At 45.4% G+C, this 24,754-nt stretch overlaps 1 protein-coding gene across 2 annotated transcripts in view; it reads left to right on the forward strand.

Moving 5' to 3' along the window:
• LOC142907964 (two pore calcium channel protein 1-like) overlaps positions 1-24,754 on the forward strand; it is a 115,596-nt gene that overhangs the window by 15,505 nt on the left and 75,337 nt on the right. The window contains exons 2-6 of one of the 2 annotated variants that reach the window (XM_076058016.1): positions 6,433-6,496; positions 11,793-11,837; positions 12,511-12,567; positions 14,897-14,944; positions 20,705-20,778. The gene's annotated coding sequence lies outside the window, so the exon portion shown is untranslated. The remainder of the gene's footprint in view (positions 1-6,432; positions 6,497-11,792; positions 11,838-12,510; positions 12,568-14,896; positions 14,945-20,704; positions 20,779-24,754) is intronic. The other variant, XM_076058017.1, reaches the window with a different exon arrangement.

The raw sequence follows: 24,754 nt of genomic DNA on the forward strand, positions 1-24,754 counted from the left end.
GAGTGTATTGGTGAGTTGGTGAGTGAGTTGGTGAGTGTATTGGTGAGTGTATTGGTGAGTGTATTGGTGAGTGTATTGGTGAGTGTATTGGTGAGTTGGTGAGTGTATTGGTGAGTGTATTGGTGAGTGTATTGGTGAGTGAGGTGGTGAGTGTATTGGTGAGTGTATTGGTGAGTGTATTGGTGAGTTGGTGAGTGAGTTGGTGAGTGTATTGGTGAGTGTATTGGTGAGTGTATTGGTGAGTGTATTGGTGAGTGTATTGGTGAGTGTATTGGTGAGTGTATTGGTGAGTGTATTGGTGAGTGAGTTGGTGAGCTCCACGTGTCGCTGCTCTAGGCTCGTCATACCGGGCAGTGCTGGAGAGTGAGTTGGTGAGTGAGTTGGTGAGTTGGTGAGTGTATTGGTGAGTGAGTAAGTGTATTGGTGAGTGTATTGGTGAGTGATTAAGTGTATTGGTGAGTGTATTGGTGAGTAAGTGAGTTGGTGAGTGTATTTGTGAGTTGGTGAGTGAGTTGGTGAGTGTATTGGTGAGTTGGTGAGTGTATTGGTGAGTGTATTTGTGAGTGAGTGTTTTGGTGATTGAGTGATTTGGTGAGTTAGTGTATTGGTGAGTGTATTGGTGAGGTGGTGAGTGAGATGGTGAGTGCATTGGTGAGTTGGTGAGTGAGTTGGTGATTATATTTTTGAGTGAGGTGGTGAGTGAGTGAGTGTATTGGTGAGTGTATTGGTGAGTTGGTGAGTGAGGTGGTGAATGTTTTGGTGAGTGAATTGGTGAGTGTATTGGTGAGTTGGTGAGTGTATTGGTGAGTGTATTGGTGAGTTGGTGAGTGTATTGGTGAGTGTATTGGTGAGTGTATTGGTGAGTTGGTGAGTGAGTTGGTGAGTGTATTGGTGAGTGTATTGGTGAGTGTATTGGTGAGTGTATTGGTGAGTGTATTGGTGAGTGTATTGGTGAGTGTATTGGTGAGTGTATTGGTGAGTGTATTGGTGAGTGTATTGGTGAGTGTATTGGTGAGTTGGTGAGTGAGTTGGTGAGTGTATTGGTGAGTGTATTGGTGAGTGTATTGGTGAGTGTATTGGTGAGTGTATTGGTGAGTTGGTGAGTGTATTGGTGAGTGTATTGGTGAGTGTATTGGTGAGTGAGTTGGTGAGTGTATTGGTGAGTGAGTTGGTGAGCTCCACGTGTCGCTGCTCTAGGCTCGTCATACCGGGCAGTGCTGGAGAGTGAGTTGGTGAGTGAGTTGGTGAGTTGGTGAGTGTATTGGTGAGTGAGTAAGTGTATTGGTGAGTGTATTGGTGAGTGATTAAGTGTATTGGTGAGTGTATTGGTGAGTAAGTGAGTTGGTGAGTGTATTTGTGAGTTGGTGAGTGAGTTGGTGAGTGTATTGGTGAGTTGGTGAGTGTATTGGTGAGTGTATTTGTGAGTGAGTGTTTTGGTGATTGAGTGATTTGGTGAGTTAGTGTATTGGTGAGTGTATTGGTGAGGTGGTGAGTGAGATGGTGAGTGCATTGGTGAGTTGGTGAGTGAGTTGGTGATTATATTTTTGAGTGAGGTGGTGAGTGAGTGAGTGTATTGGTGAGTGTATTGGTGAGTGTTTTTGGTGAGTTGGTGAGTAAATGAATGTATTGGTGAGTCTATTGGTGAGTTGGTAAGTGTATTGGTGAGTGTATTGGTGAGTGTATTAGTGAGTTGGTGAGTGAGTTGGTGAGTGTATTGGTGAGTGAGGTGGTGAGTGTATTGGTGAGTGTATTGGTGAGTGTATTGGTGAGTGAGGTGGTGAGTGTATTGGTGAGTGTATTGGTGAGGTGGTGAGTGAGTTGGTGAGTGTATTGGTGAGTGAGGTGGTGAGTGTATTGGTGAGTGTATTGGTGAGTGAGTGAGTGTATTGGTGAGTGTATTGGTGAGGTGGTGAGTGTATTGCTGAATGAGTTGGTGAGTGTTTTGGTGAGTGAGGTGGTGAGTGTATTGGTGAGTGAGTTGGTGAGTGTATTGGTGAGTGTATTGGTGAGTGAGGTGGTGAGTGTATTGGTGAGTGAGTTTATTGGTGAGTGTATTGGTGAGTGAGGTGGTGAGTGTATTGGTGAGTGAGTTGGTGAGTGTATCGGTGAGTTGGTGATTGTATTGGTGAGTGAGGTGGTGAGTGAGTGTATTGGTGAGTGTGTTGGTGAGTGAGTTGGTGAGTGTATTGGTGAGTGAGGTGGTGAGTGTATTGGTGAGTGTATTGGTGAGGTGGTGAGTGAGTTGGTGAGTGTATTGGTGAGTGAGGTGGTGAGTGTATTGGTCAGTGTATTGGTGAGGTGGTGAGTGTATTGCTGAGTGAGTTGGTGAGTGTATTGGTGAGTGAGGTGGTGAGTGTTTTGGTGAGTTGGTGAGTGTATTGGCGCGTGAGGTCGTGAGTGTATTGGTGAGTGTATTGGTGAGTTGGTGAGTGTATTGGTGAGTGTATTGGTGAGTTGGTGAGTGAGTGAGTTGGTGAGTGAGTTGGTGAGTGAGGTGGTGAGTGTATTGGTGAGTGACTTGGTGAGTGTATTGGTGAGTGTAATATTGAGTGAGTTGGTGAGTGTATTGGTGAGTTGGTGAGTGTATTGGTGAGTGTATTAGTGAGTTGGTGAGTGTGTTGGTGAGTGTATTGGTGAGTGAGTTGGTGAGTGTATTAGTGTATTGCTGAGTGTATTGGTGAGTGAGTGTATTGGTGAGTGTAATGGTGAGTGAGTTGGTGAGTTGGTGAGTGTATTGGTGAGTGAGTTGGTGAGGTGGTGGTGAGTGTATTAGTGTATTGGTGAGTGTATTGGTGAGTGTATTGGTGAATTGGTGAGTGTATTGGTGAGTGTATTGGTGAGTGTATTGGTGAGTGTGGTGAGTGTATTGGTGAGTTGGTGAGTGTATTAGTGAGTGTATTGGTGAGTGTATTGGTGAGTGTGGTGAGTGTATTGGTGAGTGTATTGGTGAGTGTATTGGTGAGTGTGGTGAGTGTATTGGTGAGTGTATTGGTGAGTGTATTGGTGAGTTGGTGAGTGTATTAGTGAGTGTATTGGTGAGTGTATTGGTGAGTGAGTTGGTGAGTATTGGTGAGTGTATTTGTGAGTTGGTGAGTGTATTAGTGAGTGTATTGGTGAGTGTGGTGAGTGTATTGGTGAGTGTATTGGTGAGTGTATTGGTGAGTGTATTGGTGAGTGTATTGGTGAGTGAGTTGGTGAGTATTGGTGAGTGTATTTGTGAGTTGGTGAGTGAGTTGGTGAGTGTATTGGTGAGTGTATTGGTGAGTTGGTGAGTGTATTGGTGAGTTGGTGAGTGTATTAGTGAGTGTATTGGTGAGTGTATTGGTGAGTTGGTGAGTGTATTGGTGAGTGTATTAGTGAGTGTATTGGTGAGTGTATTGGTGAGTGAGTTGGTGAGTTGGTGAGTGTATTGGTGAGTGTATTGGTGAGTTGGTGAGTGTATTGGTGAGTGTATTGGTGAGTTGGTGAGTGTATTGGTGAGTTGGTGAGTGTATTGGTGAGTGTATTGGTGAGTGTATTGGTGAGTTGGTGAGTGTATTGGTGAGTTGGTGAGTGTATTGGTGAGTTGGTGAGTGTATTGGTGAGTGTATTGGTGAGTGTATTGGTGAGTGTGTTGAGTGTATTGGTGAGTGTATTGGTGAGTGTATTGGTGAGTTGGTGCGTGAGTTGGTGAGTGTGTTGGTGAGTGTATTGGTGAGTGAGTTGGTGAGTGTGTTGGTGAGTGAGGTGGTGAGTGTATTGGTGAGTTGGTGAGTGAGTTGGTGAGTGTATTGGTGAGTGAGTTGGTGAGTTGGTGAGTGTGTTGGTGAGTGTATTGGTGAGTTGGTGAGTGAGTTGGTGAGTGAGTTGGTGAGTGTATTGGTGAGTGTATTGGTGAGTGAGTTGGTGAGTGTATTGGTGAGTTGGTGAGTGAGTTGGTGAGTGTATTGGTGAGTTGGTGAGTGTGTTGGTGAGTGTATTGGTGAGTTGGTGAGTGAGTTGGTGAGTGTATTGGTGAGTGTATTGGTGAGTGTATTGGTGAGTTGGTGAGTGAGTTGGTGAGTGTGTTGGTGAGTGTATTGGTGAGTTGGTGAGTGAGTTGGTGAGTGTATTGGTGAGTGAGTTGGTGAGTTGGTGAGTGAGTTGGTGAGTGTATTGGTGAGTGTATTGGTGAGTGTATTGGTGAGTGTATTGGTGAGTGTATTGGTGAGTTGGTGAGTGTATTGGTGAGTGAGTTGGTGAGTGAGTTGGTGAGTGTTTTGGTGAGTGAGTTGGTGAGTGTATTGGTGAGTGTATTGGTGAGTGTATTGGTGAGTGTATTGGTGAGTTGGTGAGTGTATTGGTGAGTGAGTTGGTGAGTGAGTTGGTGAGTGTTTTGGTGAGTGAGTTGGTGAGTGTATTGGTGAGTGAGTTGGTGAGTTGGTGAGTGTATTGGTGAGTGTATTGGTGAGTGTATTGGTGAGTGTATGGTGAGTGTATTGGTGAGTGTATTGGTGAGTTGGTGAGTGTATTGGTGAGTGAGTTGGTGAGTGAGTTGGTGAGTGTATTGGTGAGTGAGTTGGTGAGTGTATTAGTGAGTGTATTGGTGAGTGTATTGGTGAGTGAGTTGGTGAGTGTATTGGTGAGTGAGTTGGTGAGTTGGTGAGTGTGTTGGTGAGTGTATTGGTGAGTTGGTGAGTGAGTTGGTGAGTGTATTGGTGAGTGTATTGGTGAGTGTATTGGTGAGTGTCTTGGTGAGTGTATTGGTGAGTGTGTTGGTGAGTTGGTGAGTGTATTGGTGAGTGAGTTGGTGAGTGTATTGGTGAGTGAGTTGGTGAGTTGGTGAGTGTATTGGTGAGTGAGTTGGTGAGTTGGTGAGTGTATTGGTGAGTGTATTGGTGAGTTGGTGAGTGAGTTGGTGAGTGTATTGGTGAGTGTATTGGTGAGTGTATTGGTGAGTGTGGTGAGTGTATTGGTGAGTGTATTGGTGAGTTGGTGAGTGTATTGGTGAGTGAGTTGGTGAGTGAGTTGGTGAGTGTTTTGGTGAGTGAGTTGGTGAGTGTATTGGTGAGTGTATTGGTGAGTGTATTGGTGAGTGTATTGGTGAGTTGGTGAGTGTATTGGTGAGTGAGTTGGTGAGTGAGTTGGTGAGTGTTTTGGTGAGTGAGTTGGTGAGTGTATTGGTGAGTGAGTTGGTGAGTTGGTGAGTGTATTGGTGAGTGTATTGGTGAGTGTATTGGTGAGTGTATTGGTGAGTGTATTGGTGAGTGTATTGGTGAGTTGGTGAGTGTATTGGTGAGTGAGTTGGTGAGTGTATTGGTGAGTGAGTTGGTGAGTGTATTAGTGAGTGTATTGGTGAGTGTATTGGTGAGTGAGTTGGTGAGTGTATTGGTGAGTGAGTTGGTGAGTTGGTGAGTGTGTTGGTGAGTGTATTGGTGAGTTGGTGAGTGAGTTGGTGAGTGTATTGGTGAGTGTATTGGTGAGTGTATTGGTGAGTGTATTGGTGAGTGTATTGGTGAGTGTGTTGGTGAGTTGGTGAGTGTATTGGTGAGTGAGTTGGTGAGTGTATTGGTGAGTGAGTTGGTGAGTTGGTGAGTGTATTGGTGAGTGAGTTGGTGAGTTGGTGAGTGTATTGGTGAGTGTATTGGTGAGTGTATTGGTGAGTGTATTGGTGAGTGTGGTGAGTGTATTGGTGAGTGTATTGGTGAGTGTATTGGTGAGTGTATTGGTGAGTTGGTGAGTGTATTGGTGAGTGTATGTGTGAGGTGGTGAGTGTATTGGTGAGTTGGTGAGTGTATTGGTGAGTGTATTGGTGAGTGTATTGGTGAGTTGGTGAGTGTATTGGTGAGTGTATGTGTGAGGTGGTGAGTGTATTGGTGAGTTGGTGAGTGTATTGGTGAGTGAGTTGGTGAGTGTATTGGTGAGTGTATGTGTGAGGTGGTGAGTGTATTGGTGAGTTGGTGAGTGTATTGGTGAGTGAGTTGGTGAGTGTATTGGTGAGTGTATGTGTGAGGTGGTGAGTGTATTGGTGAGTTGGTGAGTGTTTTGGTGAGTGAGTTGGTGAATGTATTGGTGAGTGTATTGGTGAGTGTATTGGTGAGTGAGGTGGTGAGTGTATTGGTGAGTGTATTGGTGAGTGTATTGGTGAGTTGGTGAGTGAGTTGGTGAGTGTATTGGTGAGTGTATTGGTGAGTGTATTGGTGAGTGTATTGGTGAGTGTATTGGTGAGTGTATTGGTGAGTGTATTGGTGAGTGTATTGGTGAGTGAGTTGGTGAGTGAGGTGGTGAGTGTATTGGTGAGTGTATTGGTGAGTGTATTGGTGAGTTGGTGAGTGAGTTGGTGAGTGTATTGGTGAGTGTATTGGTGAGTGTATTGGTGAGTGTATTGGTGAGTGTATTGGTGAGTGTATTGGTGAGTGTATTGGTGAGTGTATTGGTGAGTGAGTTGGTGAGCTCCACGTGTCGCTGCTCTAGGCTCGTCATACCGGGCAGTGCTGGTTCGACGACTTCCCTCGCACCGCCTACGTCATCGTCAGAGGTGGAGGCCACACCCCCCCCACCCAACAGCCCCGCCCATCCACCTACACTGGCCCGCCCCCTAACACACAGCCCCGTCCATCCTCCAACAGAGCCCCGCCCCCAACACACACGGCCCCGCCCCATCTTCCACACTCAGCCCCGCCAAAACCGCACAAGCTCCGCCCCTAACACACGCAGCCCCGCCCCTCTCGCACACAGCCCCGCCCCTCTCGCACACAGCCCCGCCCCTCTCGCACACAGCCCCGCCCCTCTCGCACACAGCCCCGCCCCCTCCCTCACACAGCCCCGCCCCCTCCCTTACACAGCCCCGCCCCCTCCCTCACACAGCCCCTCTTCCCCCCAAAGCCCCGCCCCTCCACCACCTTGATGATGACGTTGATGGTGGTGATGTTGATGGTGATGTTGTTGGTGGTGATGTTGATGATGATGTTGATGATGATGTTGATGGTGATGTTGATGATGATGTTGATTATAATGATGTTGTTGATGATTATGTTGATTATGATGATGATTATGATGATGATGTTGTTGATGTTGTTGATTATGATGATGTTGATGTTGATGGTGGTGATGTTGATGGTGGTGATGTTGATGGTGGTGATGTTGATGGTGATGTTGATGGTGTTGTTGATGATGATGTTGATGATGATGTTGATGGTGATGTTGATGGTGGTGATGTTGATGGTGGTGATGTTGATGGTGATGTTGTTGGTGGTGATGTTGATGATGATGTTGATGATGATGTTGATGGTGGTGATGTTGATGGTGGTGATGTTGATGGTGGTGATGTTGATGGTGGTGATGTTGATGGTGTTGTTGATGGTGCTGTTGATGATGATGTTGATGGTGGTGATGATGTTGATGGTGGTGATGTTGATGGTGGTGATGTTGATGATGATGTTGATGGTGGTGATGTTGATGGTGGTGATGTTGATGGTGGTGATGTTGATGGTGGTGATGTTGATGGCGATGTTGATGATGTTGATGATGATGTTGATGGTGGTGATGATGTTGATGGTGGTGATGATGATGGTGGTGATGTTGATGGTGGTGATGTTGATGGTGGTGATGTTGATGGCGATGTTGATGATGTTGATGATGATGTTGATGGTGGTGATGATGTTGATGGTGGTGATGATGATGATGGTGGTGATGTTGATGGCGATGTTGATGTTGATGGCGATGTTGAGGATGATGTTGATGATGATGATCGTGGTGATGTTGATGATGATGGTGGTGATGATGATGATGATGTTGATGATGATGTTGATGGTGATGTTGATGATGATGGTGGTGATGTTGATGATGATGTTGATGATGATGTTGATGATGATGTTGATGGTGATGTCGATGGTGATTTTGATGATGATGGTGGTGATGTTGATGGTGGTGATGTTGATGGTGATGTTGATGATGATGTTGATGGTGATGTTGATGATGATGATGGCGATGGTGATGTTGATGGTGATGTTGATGGTGATGTTGATGGTGATGTTGATGATGATGGCGATGGTGATGTAGATGGTGGTGATGATGTTGATGGTCATGTTGATGGTGGTGATGATGGTGGTGATGATGTTGATGGTGATGTTGATGGTGATGTAGATGGTGATGTTGATGGTGGTGATGATGCTGATGGTGTTGTTGATGGTGTTGTTGATGGTGTTGATGGTGGTGATAATGTTGATGGTGATGTTGATGGTGATGTTGATGGTGGTGATGTTGATGTTGATGGTGTTGTTGATGGTGATGTTGATGGTGATGTTGATGGTGGTGATGATGTTGATGGTGATGTTGATGGTGATGTTGATGGTGTTGTTGATGGTGATGTTGATGGTGGTGATGATGTTGATGGTGATGTTGATGGTGGTGATGTTGATGATGATGGCGATGGTGATGTTGATGATGTTGATGGTGGTGATGATGTTGATGGTGATGTTCATGGTGATGATGTAGATGGTGGTGATGTTGATGATGTTGATGGTGGTGATGTTGATGGTGATGTTGATGGTGGCGATGTTGATGGCGATGTTTATGTTGATGTTGTTGATGATGTTGATGGTGATGTTGATGTTGATGATGTTGTTGATGGTGGTGATGATGTTGATGGTGGTGATGGTGATGTTGATGGTGGTTATGATGATGATGGTGGTGATGTTGATGTTGATGGCGATGTTTATGATGATGTTGATGATGATGTTGATGGTGGTGATGATGTTGATGGTGGTGATGATGATGATGGTGGTGGTGATATTGATGATGATGGTGGTGATGTTGATGATGATGTTGATGATAATGTTGATGATGATGTTGATGGTGATGTTGATGGTGATGTTGATGATGATGGTGGCGATGTTGATGGTGATGGTGATGTTGATGATGATGATGATGGCGATGGTGATGTTGATGGTGTTGTTGATGATGTTGATGATGATGTTGATAGTGTTGTTGATGGTGATGTTGATGGTGGTGATGATGTTGATGGTGATGTTCATGGTGATGTTGATTGTGATGTTGATGTTGATGATGATGGCGATAGTGATGTTGATGATGATGTTGATGGTGGTGATGATGCTGATGGTGTTGTTGATGGTGATGTTGATGGTGGTGATGATGGTGATGTTGATGGTGATGTTGACGGTGGTGATGTTGATGATGATGTTGATGGTGTTGTTGATGGTGATGTTGATGGTGGTGATGATGTTGATGGTGATGTTCATGGTGATGTTGATGGTGATGTTGATGGTGATGTTGATGGTGATGTTGATGATGATGGCGATGGTGATGTTAATGATGTTGATGGTGGTAATGATGCTGATGATGTTGTTGATGGTGATGTTGATGGTGGTGATGATGTTGATGGTGATGTTGATGGTGGTGATGTTGATGGTAATGTTGATGATGATGGCGATGGTGTTGTTGATGGTGATGTTGATGGTGGTGATGTTGATGTTGATGGCAATGTTGATGGTGATGTTGATGTTGGTGATGTTGATGGTGATGGCGATGTTGATGATGATGTTGATGATGATGTTGATGATGATGATGGCGATGGTGATGTTGATGATGATGATGTTGGTGATATTCTTGGTTCTTTCGGTAAAGTCACGTAGAAGGGAAACAATAAAATAATAAAAATATAAAACAATAAAATGATGTTGATGTTTATATTTTTATTATTTTATTGTTTCCCTTTTACGTGGTTACTTTACCGAAAAAACCAAGAATATTAATCCCTGCAATCACGAAAGCTTTAAATCAAGATGTTGGTGATGTTGATGATGATGATGGTGTTGATGGTGATATTGATGATGATGATGGTGTTGATGGTGATGTTGATGGTGGTGATGATGATGTTGATGTTTGTGATGTTGATGATGTTGATGTTTGTGATGTTGATGATGATGTTGATGTTGGTGTTGATGGTGATGTTGATGATGATGGTGTTGATGGTGATGTTGATGGTGGTGATGATGATGTTGATGTTTGTGATGTTGATGATGATGTTGATGATGTTGATGTTGGTGTTGATGATGATGTTGATGATGATGTTGATGTTTGTGATGATGATGATGATGATGTTGATGTTTGTGATGATGATGATGTTGGTGTTGATGATGATGATGTTGATGTTGTTGGTGATGTTGATGATGATGTTAATGTTTGTGATGTTGATGATGATGTTGATGTTTGTGATGTTGATGATGATGATGTTGATGGTGGTGATGATGATTTTGATGATGATGTTTGTGATGTTGATGATGATGTTGGTGTTGATGATGATGTTGATGTTGTTCGTGATATGGATGGTGGTGATGTTTGTGATGTTGATGATGATGTTGATGTTTGTGATGTTGATGATGATGTTGATGTTTGTGATGTTGATGATGTTGATGTTGATGTTTGTGATGTTGATGATGTTGATGTTGATGTTTGTGATGTGGATGATGATGTTGATGTTTGTGATGTTGATGATGATGTTGATGTTCGTGATGTTGATGATGATTTTGATGTTTGTGATGTTGCTGATGATTTTGGTGTTGATGATGATGGTGATGATGGTGATGTTGATGATGATGGTGGTAATGATGTTGGTGATGATGATGTTGATGGTGGTGATGATGATGTTGATGATGATGTTTGTGATGTTGATGATGATGTTGGTGTTGATGATGATGTTGTTCGTGATATGGATGGTGGTGATGATGATGTTGATGTTTGTGATGTTGATGTTGATGTTTGTGATGTTGATGATGATGTTGGTGTTGATGGTGATGTTGATGATGATGATGGTGTTGATGGTGATGTTGATGGTGGTGATGATGATGTTTGTGATGTTGATGATGTTGATGTTTGTGATGTTGATGATGATGTTGATGTTGGTGTTGATGGTGATGTTGATGATGATGATGGTGTTGATGGTAATGTTGATGGTGGTGATGATGATGTTGATGTTTGTGATGTTGATGATGATGTTGATGATGATGTTGATGTTGGTGTTGATGATGATGTTGATGATGATGTTGATGTTTGTGATGATGATGATGTTGATGTTTGTGATGATGATGATGATGTTGATGTTGTTGGTGATGTTGATGATGTTGATGTTTGTGATGTTGATGATGATGATGTTGATGGTGGTGATGATGATTTTGATGATGATGTTTGTGATGTTGATGATGATGTTGGTGTTGATGATGATGTTGATGTTGTTCGTGATATGGATGGTGGTGATGATGATGTTGATGATGATGTTGATGTTTGTGATGTTGATGATGTTGATGTTTGTGATGTGGATGATGATGTTGATGTTTGTGATGTTGATGATGATGTTGATGTTTGTGATGTTGATGATGATTTTGATGTTTGTGATGTTGATGATGATTTTGGTGTTGATGATGATTGTGATGATGGTGATGTTGATGATGATGATGATGTTGGTGATGATGATGTTGATGGTGGTGATGATGTTGATGATGATGTTTGTGATGTTGATGATGATGTTGGTGTTGATGATGATGTTGATGTTGTTCGTGATATGGATGGTGGTGATGATGATGTTGATGTTTGTGATGTTGATGATGATGTTGATGTTTGTGATGTTGATGATGATGTTGATGTTGTTGGTGATGTTGATGATGATGTTGATGTTTGTGATGTTGATGATGATGTTGATGTTTGTGATGTTGATGATGATGTTGATGTTGTTGGTGATGTTGATGATGATGATAATGTTGTTGTTGATGTTGTTGTTGATGTTGTTGTTGATGTTGATGATGTTGGTGATGTTGCAGGAATCCACGTGATGGTGAAATCTCAAGCTTTTGAGTACAGCATTTGTGAGTGAGACACGGTGGGAGACAGGGAGACAAGGAGACATGGAGACACGGAGACATGGAGACACGGGGGGAGACAGGGAGACAGGGAGACACTGAGACGGGGAGACACGGGAGGAGACACGGGGGGAGGCAGAGAGACACGACGGGAGCCAGGGAGACACGGTGGGAGACACGGAGACATGGAAACACGGAGACAGGGAGACACGAGGACATGGAGACAGGGAGACACGACGGGAGACAGGGAGACACGGTGGGAGACACAATGGGAGACACGGGGACAGTGAGACAGGGAGACACGGGGGGAGGCAGAGAGACACGACGGGAGCCAGGGAGACAAGGTGGGAGACACGGAGACATGGAGACACGGAGACATGGAGACAAGGTGGGAGACACGGGGACACGGTGGGACACAAGGTGGGAGACACGGAGACACGGAGACAGGGAGACAAGGTGGGAGACACGGGGGGAGACACGGAGACAGGGAGACAGGGAGACACGGTGGGAGACACGGTGGGAGACACGGAGACACAGAGACAGGGAGACACGGTGGGAGACACGGAGACATGGAGACTGAGACATGGAGACAGAGACAGGGAGACACGGAGTGACACGATGGAGACACGATGGAGACACGGTGGAGACAGGGAGTGACACGTGCTTGTGTGTGCCACAGACGGAGTGATCTTCCTGAACGGCCTGTGGATGATCGTAGACACGGCCCTGCTGTCTGGTGAGACACGGGGGGAGACGCGGGGAGAGAGACACGGGGGAGACACGGGGAGAGACACGGGGGAGAGAGACACGGGGGGGAGAGACACGGGGAGAGAGACACGGGGGGAGAGACACGGGGGGAGAGACAGGGGGAGAGAGACGCGGGGAGAGAGAGACACGGGGGGGAGAGACACGGGGAGAGAGAGAGACACGGGGGGAGAGACACGGGGAGAGAGAGACACAGGGAGAGACACGGGGGGGGGAGACACGGGGGAGAGAGAGACACGGGGGAGAGACACGGGGAGAGAGACACGGGGGAGAGAGAGACACGGGGGGGAGAGACACGGGGAGAGAGACACGGGGAGAGACACGGGGAGAGAGACACGGGGAGAGAGACACGGGGAGAGAGACACAGAGAGAGAGAGAGACACGGGGAGGGAGAGACACGGGGAGAGGGAGACACGGGGAGAGAGAGACACGGGGAGGGAGAGACACGGGGAGAGAGAGACACGGGGAGAGAGACACGGGGAGAGAGAGACACGGGGAGAGAGGCACGGGGAGGGAGAGACACGGGGAGAGAGAGACACGGGGGGGAGAAACACGGGGAGAGAGAGACACGGGGAGAGAGAGACACGGGGAGAGAGACACGGGGAGAGAGAGAGACACGGGGAGAGAGAGAGACACGGGGAGAGAGACACGGGGAGAGAGAGACACGGGGGGGAGAAACACGGGGAGAGAGAGACACGGGGAGAGAGACACGGGGGGGAGAGACATGGAGAGAGAGACACGGGGGGGAGAGACACGGGGAGAGACGGACATGGGGGGAGAGAGAGAGAGATACAGGGAGAGAGAGACACGGGGAGAGAGAGACACGGGGGGGAGAGACACGGGGAGAGAGAGAGACACGGGGGGAGAGACACGGGGAGAGAGAGACACGGGGGGAGAGACACGGGGAGAGAGAGACACGGGGAGAGAGAGAGACACGTGGGGAGACACGGGGGGAGAAAGAGACACGGGGGGGGAGACACGGGGTGTCTGTGTGTACTGTCTGTGTGTACTGTCTGTGTGTACTGTCTGTGTGTGTACTGTCTGTGTGTACTGTCTCTGTGTGTACTGTGTGTACTGTCTGTGTGTACTGTCTCTGTGAACTGTCTCTGTACTGTGTGTACTGTCTCTGTACTGTTTCTGTGTGTACTGTCTCTATACTGTCTGTACTGTCTCTGTACTGTCTCTGTGTGTGCTGTGTGTACTGTCTGTATTGTCTGTACTGTCTGTACTGTCTCTGTACTGTCTCTGTCTGTACTGTCTGTACTGTCTGTGTACTGTATGTACTGTCTGTACTGTCTCTGTACTGTCCGTACTGTCTCTGTACTGTCACTGTGTACTGTCTGTACTGCCTCTGTACTGTCTCTGTGTACTGTCTGTACTGTCTGTACTGTCTCTGTGTGTACTGTCTGTACTGTCTCTGTGTGCACTGTATGTACTGTCTTTGTACTTCTCTGTGTACTGTCTGTACTGTCTCTGTACTGTCTCTGTACTACCTGTACTGTCTGTACTGTCTCTGTGTGTACTGTCTGCACTGTCTGTACTGTCTCTGTGTGTACTGTCTGTACTGTCTCTGTACTGTCTCTGTGCACTGTCTGTACTGTATGTACTGTCTCTGTACTGTATGTACTGTCTTATTGTATGTGCTGTCTCTATACTGTCTGTGTACTGTCTCTGTGTACTGTCTGTACTCTCTCTGTGTGTACTGTCTCTCTGTGTACTGTCCCTGTACTGTCTGTACTGTCTGTACTGTCTCTCTGTGTACTGTCTCTCTACCGTCAGTACTGTCTCTGTGTGTACTGTCTCTGTGTGTACTGTGTGTACTGTCTGTGTGTACTGTCTCTGTACTGTCTCTTTACTGTCTGTGTGTACTGTATGTACTGTCTCTGTACTGTCTCTGTACTGTCTCTGTACTGTCTGTGTGTACTGTGTGTACTGTCTCTGCACTGTCTGTGTGTACTGTGTGTACACTCTGTACTGTCTGTGTGTACTGTGTGTACGGTCTGTACTGTCTGTACTGTCTCTGTACTGTCTCTGTACTGTCTCTGTGCACTGTATGTACTGTCTCTGTACTGTCTGTGTACTGTATGCACTGTATGTACTGTATGCACTGTATGTACCGTCTGTACTGTCTCTGTACTGTGTGTACTGTGTGTACTGTCTCTGTACTGTCTGTGTGTACTGTCTGTGCTGTCTGCACTGTGTGCACTGTAAGTACTGTATGCACTGTCTGTACTGTCTCTGTGTGCACTGTATGTACTGTATGTACTGTATGTACTGTCTCTGTACTGTCTCTGCTCCAGGAGGGTCTGAGCCGTTCCTGCCCTGGTCGCCGATTTTCTTCGTGATGAGTGAGGACACAGCCACTAACTATCACTATCACTAACTATCACTAACTACCACTAACTATCACTAACTATCACTAACTATCAGTAACTACCACTAACTATCACTAACTATCACTAAATACCACTAACTACCACTAACTACCACTAACTATCACTAACTCCCACACTAACTATCACTAACTACCACACTAACTACCACTAACTATCACCAACTATCACTAACTATCACTAACTACCACTTACTATAACTAACTATCACTAACTATCACTAACTACCACTAACTATCACTAACTATCACACTAACTATCACTAACTACCACTAACTATCACTACCTATCACACTAACTACCACTAACTATCACTAACTATCACACTAACTACCACTAACTATCACTAACCACACTAACTATCACTATCACTAACTATCACTAACTATCACTAACTACCACACTAACTAGCACTATCACTAACTATCACTAACTATCACACTAACTAGCACTATCACTAACTATCACTAACTATCACACTAACTAGCACTATCACTTACTATCACTAACTATCACTAACTACCACACTAACTAGCACTATCACTAACTATCACTAACTATCACTAACTAGCACTATCACTAAATATCACTAACTACCACACTAACTAGCACTATCACTAACTATCACTAACTATCACACTAACTACCACTAACTATCACACTAACCACCACACTAACTATCACTAACTATCACTAACTACCACTAACTATCACTAACTATCACACTAACTACCACACTAACTATCACTAACTATCACTAACTATCACTAACTACCACACTAACTAGCACTATCACTAACTATCACACTAACTATCACTAACTATCACACTAACTACCACACTAACTATCACTAACTACCACTAACTACCACACTAACTAGCACTATCACTAACTACCACACTAACTATCACTAACTACCACACTAACTATCACTAACTACCACTAACTACCACTAACTATCACTAACTATCACTAACTACCACTATCTATCACTAACTATCACTAACTACCACTAACTACCACACTAACACTAACTATCACTAACTACCACTAACTACCACTATCATACTAACTACCACTAACTACCACTATCACACTAACTACCACGCTAACTATCACACTAACTATCACTAACTACCACTAACTATCACTAACTATCACACTAACTACCACTAACTATCACACTAACTATTACTAAGACCACCAACTATCACTAACTATCACACTAACTACCACTAATTACCACTAACTATCACTAACTACCGCTAACTACCACTATCGCTAACTACCACTATCGCTAACTACCACTAACTACCACCAACTATCGCAAACTTGTGCAAACTATCACTAAATAGCGCTAACTAGTGCTAACTAGCGCTACCATGATGAAGATGGTGATGGTATTGATGGTGTTGATGGTTATGGTGGTGATGGTGATGATGTTGATGGTGATGATGTTGATAGTGATGATGTTGATAGTGATGATGGTGGTGGTGGTGGTAATGGTGTTGATGGTGATGATGTTGATGGTGATGGGGGTGATGATGGTGATGGTGATGTTGATGGTGGTGATGGTGATGTTGATGGTGGTAATGATGGTGGTGATGGTGATGATGATGGTGGTGATGGTGGTGATTGTGATGTTGATGATGGGGATGGTGATGATGGTGGTGTTGATGATGATGATGGTGGTGATGGTGATGTTGATGATGGTGATGGTGATGATGGTGATGTTGATGATGGTGATGTTGATGATGGTGATGTTTATGGTGGGGATGGTGGGGATGATGGTGGTGATGGTGGTGATGGTGGTGGTGATGATGGTGGTGATGGTGGTGGTGATGGTGATGATGATGGTGGTGATGGTGGTGGTGATGGTGATGATGTTGATGATGGTGGTGGTAATGGTGTTGATGGTGATGATGTTGATGATGATGTTGATGGTAATGATGATGTTGATGGTGATGGGGGTGATGGTGATGATGTTGACGGTGATGTTGGTGATGGGGGTGATGGTGGTGATGGTGATGTTGATGGTGGGGATGGTGGTGATGATGGTGATGATGGTGATGATGGTGATGGGTGTGATGATGATGGTGATGCTGATGATGATGTTGATGAGGGTGATGTAGTTTGCGGTGTTTATGGTGTTGGCGGTGATGATGGTGATGATGTTGATGGTGATGATGATTCAATTCTAGATTTAAAGCTTTCGTGACTGCTAGGATCCATACTCTTTGGTTCTATTGGGTAAAGTCACCACGTAGGTGAAAATAAAATAACAAAAAATCACACGACGTTTCGGCCACAACACAAGCGGCCTTCATCAGGTGAAGGGACGAGACTGTCTGTTAGGACAGCGCTGGAGTGGAAGAAGCCACGTTTAGATCACGACCTTTAAGCTGTGCTAATTCCTTTGTCAAGGGGTACCTCTGCGGATGTGTATACTTTAACTTAGCTATTTCAATGAGCCATTTCAATGCTAAATTATATGCTAATTCCTTTGTCAAGGCGCTTGGTGTTTTCTTCTGACACAGCTTAAAGGTCGTGATCTAAGCGTGGCTTCTCCCACTCCAGCGCTGTCCTCCAGACAGTCTCGTCCCTTCACCTGATGAAGGCCGCTTGTGTTGTGGACGAAACGTCGTGTGATTTTATGTTATTTTATTTTCACCTACGTGGTGACTTTACCCAATAGAACCAAAGAGTATGGTGATGATGATGTTGATGGTGATGATGAAGGTGATGGTGATGTTGATGGTGGTGATGATGTTGATGGTGATGATGTTGATGATGTTGATGGTGATGGTGATGTTGATGGTGGTGATGTTGATGATGATGGTGGTGATGTTGATGATGTTGATGGTGGTGGTGGTGATGGTGGTGATGTTGATGATGATGTTGATGGTGGTGATGGTGGTGATGATGGTGATGGTGGTGATGGTGGTGATGGTTGTGGTGGTGATGGTGGTGATGGTTGTGGTGGTGATGGTGGTGATGGTGGTGATGATGTGTGATGTTGATGATGATGATGGTGGTGATGGTGATGGTGGTGATGGTGGTGATGATTGTGGTGGTGATGGTGGTGATGGTTGTGGTGGTGATGATGATGGTGGTGATGGTGATGGTGGCGATGGTGGTGATGATTGTGGTGGTGATGATGTGTGATGTTGATGATGATGATGGTGGTGATGGTGATGGTGGTGATGGTGGTGATGGTTGTGGTGGTGATGGTGGTGATGGTTGTGGTGGTGATGATGTGTGATGTTGATGATGATGGTGGTGATGGTGATGGTGGTGATGGTGGTGATGGTTGTGGTGGTGATGGTGGTGATGGTTGTGGTGGTGATGGTGATGGTGGTGATGGTGATGGTGGTGATGGTTGTGGTGGTGATGGTGATGGTGGTGATGGTGGTGATGGTGGTGATGGTGATGATGGTGATGGTGGTGATGGTGATGGTGGTGATGGTTGTGGTGGTGATGGTGATGGTGGTGATGGTTGTGGTGGTGATGGTGGTGATGGTTGTGGTGGTGATGGTGGTGATGGTTGTGGTGGTGATGGTGGTGATGGTGGTGATGTAGTTTACGGTGTTTATGGTGTTGATGGTGATGATGGTGATGTTGATGATGTTGATGATGTTGATGGTGATGGTGGTGGTGATGTTCATGTTGGTGATGTTCATGTTGATGAAGTGTGATGTTGATGTTGATGGTGGGGATGATGTGTGATGATGATGATGTTGATGATGTGTGATGTTGATGTTGATGGTGGGGATGATGTGTGATGTTGATGGTGGGGATGATGTGTGATGTTGATGGTGATGGTGGTGATGGTGATGATGGTGATGGTGGTGATGGTGATAGTGGTGATGGTGATAGTGGTGATGGTGGGGATGGTGATGGTGGTAGTGATGTTGATGGTGATGGTGGTGATGTTGATGGTGGTGATGTTGATGGTGGTAGTGATGGTGGTGATGGTGGTAATGTTGATGTTGATGGTGGTGATGGTGGTGATGTTGATGGTGATGTTGATGGTGATGTTGATGTTGGTGGTGGTGATGGTGGTGATGGTAGTGATGTTGATGGTGATGGTGGTGATGTCTGATGATGTGTGATGATGTTGATGGTGGTGATGATGGTGGTGATGGTGATGATGGCGATGATGGTGGTAGTGATGGTGGTGATGGTGGTAGTGATGGTGATGGTGGTGATGGTGGTGATGGTGATGATGATGATGTTGATGATGTTGATGGTGATGATGATGTTGATGATGTTGATGATGTTGATGGTGGTGATGGTGGTGATGGTGGTGATGTTGATGTTGATGGTGATGTTGATGATGATGGTGGTGATGGTGGTGATGGTGGTGATGTGTGATGATGTTGATGGTGATGATGTTGATGGTGGTGGTGATGGTGATGATAGTGATGATGGTGGTGATGTTGATAGTGATGATGGTGATGTTGATGTTGGTGGTGGTGATGGTGGTGATGGTAGTGATGTTGATGGTGGTGATGTCTGATGATGTGTGATGATGTTGATGGTGGTGATGGTGATGATGGTGGTGATGGTGATGATAGTGATGATGGTGGTAGTGATGGTGGTGATGGCGGTAGTGATGGTGATGGTGGTGATGGTGGTGATGGTGGTGATGGTGATGATGATGATGTTGATGGTGATGATGATGTTGGTGATGTTGGTGATGTTGATAATGTTGATGGTGGTGATGGTGGTGATGGTGGTGATGTTGATGGTGATGTTGATGGTGATGGTGGTGATGATGGTGATGATGGTGATGGTGGTGATGTTGTTGATGGTGATGGTGGTGATGGTGGTGATGGTGGTGATGGTGATGATGATGATGGTGGTGATGATGGTGATGTTGATGGTGATGGTGGTGATGTGTGATGATGTTGATGTTGTTGATGGTGATGGTGGTGATGGTGATGGTGGTGATGGTGATGATGATGATGGTGGTGATGATGGTGATGTTGATGGTGATGGTGGTGATGTGTGATGATGTTGATGTTGATGGTGATGATGGTGATGATGGTGATGATGGTGGTGATGGTGATGGTGATGATGGTGATGATGGTGATGTTGATGGTGGTGATGGTGATGTTGATGATGGTGGTGATGGTGGTGACGTGTGTTGATGTTGATGATGGTGGTGATGTGTGATGATGTTGATGTTGATGGTGATGATGGTGGTGATGGTGATGTTGATGATGTTGATGATGATGTGTGTTGATGTTGATGATGGTGGTGATGTGTGATGATGTTGATGGTGATGATGGTGATGATGTTGATGTTGATGGTGATGATGGTGGTGATGGTGATGTTGATGGTGATGTTGATTATGTTGATGGTGATGTTGATGGTGATGATGGTGGTGATGATGATGGTGGTGATGTTGATGGTGGTGATGGTGGTGATGGTGGTGATGGTGATGATGTTGATGTTGATGGTGATGGTGGTGATGGTGATGGTGGTGATGATGGTGATGATGATGTTGATGGTGATGATGTTGATGGTGATGATGGTGATGATGTTGATGGTGGTGATGGTGGTGATGGTGGTGATGGTGGTGATGTGTGATGATGTTGATGGTGATGATGTTGATGGTGATGGTGGTGATGATGGTGATGATGATGTTGATCGTGATGATGTTGATGGTGATGATGTTGATGTTGATGGTGATGATGGTGGTGATGTAGTTTACGTTGTAGAGGCGACACTAAAACCTTGTTGGACTGGGCCCGTTGGATTACTTCTCGTCTGGATGGAACGTGTAGGTACCATCATCACCATCATCACCATCATCACACAACATCACTATCACTACTATCACCATCACTACCATCACACACCATCACACAACATCACTACCATCACTATCACTACCATCACCATCACTACCATCACCATCATCACCATCATCATACAACACAACATCACTATCACTACCATCACCATCACTACCATCACACACTATCACACATCACACAACATCACCATCACCATCATCATACAACATCACATCACTATCACTACCATCACAATCACTACCATCACCATCATCATACAACATCACACAACATCACCATCATCATCATCATACATCACCATCATCACCATCACCATCACACAACATCACATCACTATCACTACCATCACCATCACTACCATCACACAACATCACACAACACCATCACCACCATCATCACCTTCATCATACAACATCACATCACTGTCACTACTATCATCACCATCACACAACATCACTACCATCACTACCATCATCACCATCACCTTCATCATACAACATCACATCACTGTCACTACTATCATCACCATCACACAACATCACTACCATCACTACCATCACACAACATCACACAACACCATCACCATCACCACCATCATCACCATCACCTTCATCATACAACATCACATCACTATCTCTACCATCATCACCATCACACAACATCACTACCATCACATAACATCATCACAATCACACAACACCACACAACATCACACAACATCATTACCATCACCATCACTACCATCACCACACAACATCACCATCACCACACAACATCACCATCACTACCATCACTACACAACATCACCATCACCACACAACATCACCATCACCACACAACATCACCATCACCACACAACATCACCATCACACAACATCTCCACACAACATCACCATCACTACCATCACTACACAACATCACCATCACCACACAACATCACTACCATCACCACACAACATCACCATCACCACACAACATCACTATCACTACCATCACTACCATCACTACACAACATCACCATCACCACACAACATCACCATCACCACACAACATCACTACCATCACTATCACTACCATCACTACCATCACTACACAACATCACCATCACTACCATCACTACACAACATCACTACACAACATCACTACACAACATCACCATCACTACCATCACACAACATCACCATCACTACCATCACCACACAACATCACCATCACTACCATCACTACACAACATCACCACACAACATCACCATCACTACCATCACCACACAACATCACCATCACTACCATCACTACCATCACCACACAACATCACCATCACCACACAACATCACCATCACTACCATCACTACACAACATCACTACCATCACTACACAACATCACTACCATCACCACACAACATCACCATCACTACACAACATCACCATCACTACCATCACACAACATCACCATCACTACACAACATCACTACCATCACTACACAACATCACCATCACTACCATCACTACCATCACTACACAACATCACCACACAACATCACCATTACTACCATCACCACACAACATCACTATCACTACCATCACTACCATCACACAACATCACCATCACTACACAACATCACTACCATCACTACAAAACATCACCATCACTACCATCACTACCATCACACAACATCACCACACAACATCACCATCACTACCATCACCACACAACATCACCATCACTACCATGTGATGGTGATGTTGATGGTAGTGATGGTGATGGAAGTGATGGTGATGCTGGTCATGGTGATGATGATGATGGTGATTGTGGTGATGGTGGTGATGGCGATGATGATGGTGTTGGTGATGGTGGTGATGGTGGTGATGATGATGATGATGATGGTGTTGGTGATGATGGTGGTGGTGGTGGTGATGGTGGTGATGGTGGTGATGGTGATGGTGATGTTGGTGATGGTGATGATGGTGGTTATGGTGATGATGATGGTGATGGTGATTGTGGTGATGTTGGTGATGGTGGTGGTGTTGGTGATGTTGGTGATGGTGGTGATGATGTTGATGGTAGTGATAGTAGTGATGGTGATGGAAGTGATGGTGATGATGGTGGTTATGGTGATGATGATGGTAGTGATCGTGGTGATGGTGATGATGATGGTGTTGGTGATGGTGGTGATGGTGGTGATGATGGTGTTGGTGATGGTGTTGGTGATGGTGGTGATGGTGGTGATGATGTTGGTGATAGTAGTGATGGTGGTGATGGCGATGATGATGATGATGATGGTGTTGGTGATGGTGGTGATGGTGGTGATGATGTTGATGGTAGTGATGGTGATGGTGGTCATGGTGATGATGATGGTGATGTTGGTGATGGTGGTGATGTTGGTGATGGTGGTGATGTTGGTGATGGTGGTGTTGGTGATGGTGTTGGTGATGGTGATGGTGGTGTTGGTGATGTTGGTGATTGTGGTGATGGTGGTGATGGTGATGATGGTGGTGATGGTGGTGATGGTGATGTTGGTGATGTTGGTGATGTTGGTGATGTTGGTGATGGTGATGGTGTTGGTGATGGTGATGATGATGATGGTGGTGATGGTGATGATGGTGTTGGTGATGTTGGTGATTGTGGTGATGGTGGTGATGGTGATGATGGTGGTGATGGTGGTGATGGTGATGTTGGTGATGTTGGTGATGTTGGTGATGGTGATGGTGTTGGTGATGGTGATGGTGATGATGATGATGGTGGTGATGGTGATGATGGTGTTGGTGATGTTGGTGATTGTGGTGTTGGTGATGGTGGTGTTGGTGATGGTGATGTTGGTGATGGTGGTGATGGTGGTGTTGGTGATGGTGATGATGATGGTGATGGTGGTGATGGTGGTGATGGTGATGTTGGTGATTGTGGTGATGGTGGTGATGGTGATGATGGTGGTGATGGTGATGTTGGTGATGGTGATGGTGATGTTGGTGATTGTGGTGATGGTGGTGATGCTGGTGATGATGATGGTGATGGTGGTGATGGTGGGTGATGGTGATGATGGTGATGTTGGTGATGGTGATGTTGGTGATGGTGATGTTGGTGATGGTGATGTTGGTGATTGTGGTGATGGTTGATGATGATGAGATGGTGATGGTGATGTTGGTGATGGTGGTGATGTGATGGTGGTTATGGTGATGTTGGTGATGGTGGTGTTGGTGATGGTGATGGTGATGTTGGTGATGATGGTGATGTTGGTGATGGTGGTGATGGTGTGATGGTGATGATGATGAGGGTGATGTTGGTGATGTTGGTGATGGTGGTGATGGTGGTGATGGTGATGATGTTGGTGATGGTGGTGATGGTGGTGATGGTGGTGATGGTGATGATGTTGGTGATGATGGTGATGTTGGTGATGTTGGTGATGTTGGTGATGTTGGTGATGTTGGTGTTGGTGATGGTGATGGTGGTGATGGTGGTGATGGTGGTGATGTTGGTGATGGTGGTGATGTTGGTGATGGTGATGGTGGTGGTGATGGTGGTGATGGTGGTGATGGTGGTGATGGTGATGATGTTGGTGATGTGGTGATGGTGGTGATGGTGGTGTTGGTGATGGTGATGATGATGGTGATGATGATGATGATGGTGATGATGATGGTGATGTGGTGATGGTGGTGTTGGTGATGATGGTGATGTTGGTGATGGTGGTGATGGTGGTGTTGGTGATGGTGATGGTGGTGATGGTGATGATGGTGATGATGGTGATGGTGATGATGGTGGTGATGTTGGTGATGGTGATGATGGTGATTGTGGTGATGGTGATGATGATGGTGATGTGGTGATGGTGGTGATGGTGATGATGATGGTGATGTTGGTGATGGTGGTGATGGTGATGATGGTGATGGTGGTGATGATGATGATGGTGGTGATGGTGATGTTGGTGATGATGATGGTGATGGTGGTGA

This window comes from Petromyzon marinus, assembly GCF_048934315.1.
Source record: "Petromyzon marinus isolate PM22_M1 ecotype Great Lakes invasive population chromosome 67 unlocalized genomic scaffold, UKy_Petmar_22M1.pri1.0 chr67_unloc.4, whole genome shotgun sequence".
Taxonomy (NCBI): Eukaryota; Metazoa; Chordata; class Hyperoartia; order Petromyzontiformes; family Petromyzontidae; genus Petromyzon; species Petromyzon marinus.